The sequence below is a fragment of the Pristiophorus japonicus genome, chromosome 9, assembly GCF_044704955.1.
Source record: "Pristiophorus japonicus isolate sPriJap1 chromosome 9, sPriJap1.hap1, whole genome shotgun sequence".
Lineage (NCBI taxonomy): Eukaryota > Metazoa > Chordata > Chondrichthyes > Pristiophoridae > Pristiophorus > Pristiophorus japonicus.
Genome location: NC_091985.1, coordinates 69,414,766 through 69,421,630, shown reverse-complemented (window position 1 = coordinate 69,421,630; position 6,865 = coordinate 69,414,766). Strand labels below are relative to the sequence as shown.

General features: G+C 48.2%; 1 non-coding gene across 1 annotated transcript; it reads left to right on the top strand.

Moving 5' to 3' along the window:
* The first annotated feature begins 5,980 nt into the window (after positions 1-5,980).
* On the top strand, positions 5,981-6,177 carry LOC139274387 (U2 spliceosomal RNA). Its single transcript, XR_011595459.1, has one exon. It is a non-coding gene; the product is annotated as a U2 spliceosomal RNA (small nuclear RNA).
* The last annotated feature ends 688 nt before the right edge of the window (positions 6,178-6,865 follow it).

Here is a 6,865-nt window from a genome sequence, read left to right as displayed (position 1 = left end):
GGACCTTGTCAAAAACCTTTTGAAAGTCCAAATACACCACATCCACTGGTTCTCCCTTGTCCACTCTACTAGTTACATCCTCAAAAAATTCTAGAAGATTTGTCAAGCACGATTTCCCCTTCATAAATCCATGCTGACTTGGACCGATCCTGTCACAGCTTTCCAAATGCGCTGCTTTTTCATCTTTAAAAATTGATTCCAACATTTTCCCCACTACTGATGTCAGGCTAACCGTCGATAATTCCCCATTTTCTCTCCCTCCTTTTTTAAAAAGTGGTGTTACATTAGCTACCCTCCAGTCCATAGGAACTGATCCAGAGTCAATAGACTGTTGGAAAATGATCACCAATGCATCCACTATTTCTAGGGCTACTTTCTTAAGTACTCGGGGATGCAGACTATTAAGCCCCAGGGATTTATCGGCCTTCAATCCCATTAATTTCCCCAATACAATTTCCCGCCTAATAAGGATTTCCTTCAGTTCCTCCTTCTCACTAGACACTCGGTCCCCTAGTATTTCCGGAAGGTTATTTGTGTCTTCCTCCATATTTAACATGGCAGGGATGGAGGAGGCGACCCTGCACGCAGTGGAGATGAGGACGCTGGCAAAAGCAGTGAGCTGGGAGAGGAACACTTGGGAATTTGCAAAAGAGCAAGGAGGTTCTCGAATGAGGCAAAAGCCTCCCTCATGCAGGAGGTCGAGTCACGCTGGGGTCAATTGACCCAGGGAGGCGTGGGAAGCCCACCCCAAAAGCCTAACAGAAGATATGGGCCGAGATAGCTGAGATGGTCTCATCGACGACCAACGAGTTGCGTGAGGGCAACCAATGCCACAAACGATGGAACGACCATGTCAGATTTGCCAGAGTAAGAATTACATTTATTTATATGTACTTATATATTTATATAATTGGAATTGTAAGTGTAATGAGCACTTATGCCGGGAAGGTTGTACTCAAAGCCTGCGGTCACGATGTACGTCTTTAGGTAAAGAATGATGATTACATCTGTCAGTTATGTGTTGTATCAGTCTCTGTGACAGTACCTAGCAAAGATATCACGCAATTATCTCATGCCGTGTCATGCTGTTGTTACCTTTTACAGAAGAACCTTTTGAGGAATAGGACCGAGCAGAGGCGAACAGGTGGGGGGCCACCAGTCACCATCGACCTCACCGACATCGAGGAGTGGGTGCTGGCACTAGTGGGGACCCACCCCCAGTCGGCCACGCAAGCAGCAGCAGAGCCTGATGTGATGCCACATGAGTAAAGTATACACCATTGTGTGATGTAGTCAATAGATGCTACACCCACTCATATCCGACCAATATTATATGATAGATGAATCTTAAAATTCGTCTCTCAATAATTATGTCCTCAAAAGAATCATTGCAATACAGAATTTGGTGATGGTCATGAAACGTGATGTCTGTGATGATCTTGATAGCGGTGTTGCTTTTGTTGTGCATATGCTGTGTGCAGCGCTGAACTCACCTTCTGACCCAGGCACCCGCTTCTCCTCTAATAACCTCATTTATATTTTGCAGCTCAGCCAGCAGCGCGGCCCAAGGCAAGAACACCGAGCCCAGAAGCCAGGGGCGCAGGGACGGACTCGCCGGACTCTCCTCCATCTGGTGCTGAGGAGCTCCAATTCTCGCCTGTGCATCTGCTGGGTCCATTCTCAACAGATGACAGTGCCGACTTTGAGGAGCCTGCATCGCCAAGATCCATAATCCATTCGACACCGATGACATCTAGTGCTCCTGCAGCCATTCCCACATCCACCGTGGAGGTACCAGGCCCAAGGACATTGCCGCAGGGCACCCCAGGTGTCTCCAGGATGGCACCGACCAAGCGCAGGTTGGTTCAACGCGGCAGGTCTGCTCCACAAGCGGCAGATCTGAGTGGGGACATGGTACACTTGTCCAGGAGGAGTGTTGACATTGGTCAGCAGATCCAAAAGACAATGGGGGGCATATCCCTCCAGCTGGCCAGCATGTCCACCACCATGACGGAGTGCGTGCCGCGAATGGCGGAGGCCTTGGAGCTGATTGCCAGGAACACTGGTGGTAGAGGCCACCCAGTGGGGGGGTCCCGAGCACGGCACTGCACCCCAAGGTGCTGCACCCCCATTGCCAACGACACATGAGAGCCAGAAGGAAGATCTTGCTTCGGGCCTGGAAGATGTTCCCACCTCGGGACCCTCCTCTCCCGTATCTGTCCAAGCAGCGGTTCTGCCGTCATTCCCCCCAATGAAGCAGCGCCTGAGGAACTCCTCGGTCAGACGGCTTGGAGTCAGGAGGGGAAGGGGAAAGGGTAGAAGTGAGGAGGAGAAGCGGCAGGAAGGGGGCGGGGGGGGGGGGGAAGGTGTAATATATGTGTGTCTGGGTTTATCTGCCACCAGGGGGAGCGACCGTCGGAGGTCATTGGGCCACAGACACACACGTGCAGCCCTTGTATATAAAGAAAGCCTCCATGTTTAATCCTCATTTTGAGATCTAATAAAGTAGAGTCAGGTCGCACCTGATTGAGTTCACGATACTAAGCCTATTGAGTTATTGCATACGAAACATTTGGCAACAAGGCACAATACGAACTTTCACACACACACAAAAAAAAATGAGCACCATTGGAATCCTGGAGCGATTCGTGGAGGGAGAAGACTGGGAGGATTTTACAGATTGCCTCGACCAGTATTTCATGGCCAACCAGATGGATGAAGACGCTGACGCAGTTAGGTGCAGGACAGTTTTCCTCACGGTTTGTGATCCAAAAATCTATAGCCTCAAAGAATCTGCTCTCATCTGCACGTCCAACGGAAAAGACCTATAGGAATTGTGTGCTCTGATTCAGGACCATCTCAAACCTAAAGAAGGCATCATTATCTCGAGATATTGCTTTTACTAGCATGTTTGGTCTGAGGGCCAGGACGTGGCGGAATTTGTTGCCGAACTGAGACACGTCTTGCTGGGCCATGTAAGTTTGGAACTGCGTTGGAAGACATGCTGCGCGACGTCATTGTAATAGGCATGAACCACGAGGTGGTCCTGCGGAAGCTGCTGGCTGCAGAGTCGCTGGATCTGAGCAGGGCCATCATGATCGCCCAGGCTTGCCTGACCACGGTTGATAGTGCAAAGCAGATATCCTCGCAGTGTCGGAACTCCACTGCAAGTACTGTGCACCAGATTGTGTCGTCGGTTGGCAGAGTTGCACCTGGCAGGGTCTACCTGACTGTGTTTGCAAAACCTGTAACAACTCGAAGTCTGCCATTGGCCATGAATCCGATTTCACCCTGTTGGAGTTGTAGGGGCAATCATTGGCCTCATCAGTGCCATTTCAGGCAGTATATTTGTAGAGGCTGTGCGAAAATGGGGCAACTTCAGAGGATGTGTCCGCAACTCAGCAAACGTGCTGCGACACACCACGTGGATGATGATGACCGATCCAGAGCGGATCCAGCAATGCAACCCGAGATAGCCAAGGAGGAAGTGTATAGTGTACATTCGTTCCTGGCAAAGAGCCAACCGATAATGATTGAAGTAAAATTGAATGGTATGCCGGTATCTATGGAATTAGACACGGGTGTGAGTCAGTCAATTATGAGCTAGAGGACTTTCGAAAAGCTGCGGGACATCAAGGCCGTGAAACCCAAGCTGAGTCCAGTAAATAAAAAATTGCATACCTACACACCAAAGAGCTCATACCAGTGATTGGCAGTGCAGCAGTCAAGGTGTCGTACGATGGGGTGGTTCTTGTTCTATCGCTGCGGTTCGTTTCAGGCAATATTCCAACGTTGTTCGGCAGGAGTTGGCTCGAAAAAATAAAGTGGAACTGGAATGATATTAAAGCTTTGTCATCGGTGGATGACACTTCATGTGCTCAAGTGCTGAACAAATTTCCCTCGCCGTTTGAACCGGGCATCGGCAACTTCACGGGAGCCAAGGTGCAGATCCACCTGGACTCAGATGCAAGACCCATCCATCACAAAGCCCGGGCGGTCCCGTACATGATAAGGGAGAAGGTCGAAATCGAACTGGACAGACTCCAAAGTGAGGGGGTCATTTCACCAGTCGAATTTAATGAATGCACTAGTCCCATTTTTCCTGCGCTGAAAAGTGATGGCACTGTCAGGATTTGTGGAGATTACAAGGTTACGATCAACCAAGTTTTGAAACAGGATCAGTACCCGTTACCAAAGGCTGATGACCTGTTTGCAATGCTAGCCGGGAGAAAGTTGTTCACCAAATTGGATCTGACGTTGGCCTATATGACACAGGAGCTTGTCGAATCAATGAAGAAACTTACGTGCATCAATATGCATAAAAGGCTGTTCATTTATAACAGGTGTCCTTTCGGAATTCGCTCGGCTGCAACCATATTTCAGAGAAACATGGAGAGTTTACTGAAGTCCGTCTCTAAAACCATGGTGTTCCAAGACGACATTCTGGTCACACATCGTGACACTGCCGAACACCTGCACAGCCTGGAAGAGGTTTTATGTCATCTGGACAAAGTGAGGCTCAGATTGAAACGTTCAAATTGCGTCTTTATGGCATTGGAAGTCGAATTCCTGGGAAGGAAGATTGTTGCAGACGGCATCAAAGCTGTGGACTCGAAAACAGAGGCCATCCAAAATGCACCCAGACCCCAGAATGTGACGGAGCTGCGTTCGTTCCTTGGTCTTCTCAACTACTTCAGTAATTTCTTACCTAAGTTGAGCACATTATTAGAGTCACTGCACATGCTGCTCAAAAAAGGCGACAACTGGGTTTGGGGTGTATCTCAAGACAGGGCCTTCGAGAAGGCTAGAAATCTGCTTTGTTCCAACAAATTGTTGGTACATTATGACCTGTGCAAGCGTTTAGTATTGGCCTGTGATGCTTCATCAGATGGGGTTGGTTGCGGGCAAACGACAACCCATTGCATACGCGTCGAGGAACATGTCTAAAGCGGAAAGAGCCTACGGCATGGTAGAGAAAGAAGCTTTAGCCTGCGTATATGGAGTTAAAAAGATGCACCAGTATCTGTTTGGGCTTCGTTTCGAGCTTGAAACCAATCACAAGCCGCTTATATCTTTGTTTTCAGAGCATAGAGGTATCAATACCAATGGGTACGTGCAGCCCTTGTATATAAAGAAAGCCTCCATGTTTAATACTCACTTTGAGAGCTAATAAAGTAGAGTCAGGTCGCACCATATTGAGTTCACAGTACTAAGCCTATTGAGTTATTGCATACGCAACAAAAAGAAAGTGAGGTGCATGGCCGCATATTTTTATGTCGTTGGTACTATTTGGGTGGGAGGGTCGGGGGCTACATTGCTGGTTTGCATTTGTGTTATGTATTGCTGAAAATGGTGACTAATCAAATGATGTAAATGTGATAAATTTGTTGTGGGGCAGCGGTGGGGTGGAGTGTTTTTACAGTTATAATTATGATTTCACACAAATGGTCGGATTAAATGTTTTTTATTTAACATAACCTTGTTGCGCATTGTCTCAGATAGCTGCACCGTTACACACTGGTAATTCCTTAACATGAAAGAGTATAATTATACTTAACTTGAATCAACTTAAACTTTAACTGTCACCAAGGTGATGCACACCATTGATGTATGACCTGCACACCCAGCAGTGTTGCAGCTTTATCAATAACAACAACATTCTTTCAAGCAAAGCATTCATTTATGATCTGCTGACATAAGAGTCTTGCAGCTATGTAGCCACCACGGGCCCTTTCCTGCAGTCTAGAGGGGGGCAGGGGCACGGTTTCAGCCTCAGCCTGATTGTCTGGCCCGATGTCCGCATCCACTTCCTCATCCTCCTCTTCCTCTCTCTCCTGAGGTGGACTGGAAGTCACTTCTGGCAATTCTTGTCCCCTCCTGATAGCTAAGTTGTGCAGCATTGAGCACACTACTACAAATTGAGCTACCTGCTCAGGGTGGTATTGGAGCTCTCCTCCTGTGTGATCCAGGCATCTAAAGCACTGCTTCTCGGCCTTTTGGCTAAGATCATGCGTAACTGACCTGACAGGGGAGTAACCATGACCCCAAAGTGGTTCTCCCTGGATCAGGAAGGTGGTTCTCCTATGCTTTTTGGAAATAGGAGGTGGGTGGGGTGGCTTGACCCATCCACCTCCACGGAGGTGTGTGGGGGGCCTGACCTATCCACCTCCATGGCACGAACCTGGTATTGCAGTACTTCCAGGAACGGTGCAGTGGCTCTCGGCCTTTTGGCTAAGAGCATTGGTGCAGAGTGATCCTTGATGTGTGCAAGGTGACCTCTGGCGTTTGTGATTTGACAAAGAATTGGAAAGATTGGCAACGAAAAATTTAAAATAAAAAAAAAAAATAAATAAAAAAAAATCTAAAGCACTGCTTAAGCACTCCAATGGTTTTCTCGATGATATTGCGAGTGGCTCTGTGGCTCTTGTTGTACTGCTTCTCGGCTTCGGTGTGGGTATCACGCAGGGGGGTCATCAGCAAGATGGCGAGGCCATATCCTTTGTCACCAAGCATCCATGTCAGATACCAGATACAGCGCTCTCACGCAGGATGTGAGCATCATGGATGTTGCCCGGAAATTTGGCATTCACTGCCATAATTATTTGCTGGTGGTCGACAACAAGTTAGACTTCAGGGAGTGGAATCTCTTGCGGTTCCGAAAAACCTCTGCATCCTGAAAAGGTGTCCGCATCGTGATGTGTGTACAGAATCCTGAAGCCCTCTCAGTCTGAGCCTTCCTGGTCATGGGGAAGCTGAAAAATTCCATCCTGTATGCGTAAAGGGCTTCAGTGACCTGTCTAATGCAGCAATGTGTGGCATGCTGAGCTATAGCGCAAATGTCGCCAGCTGAGGCCTGAAAGGAACC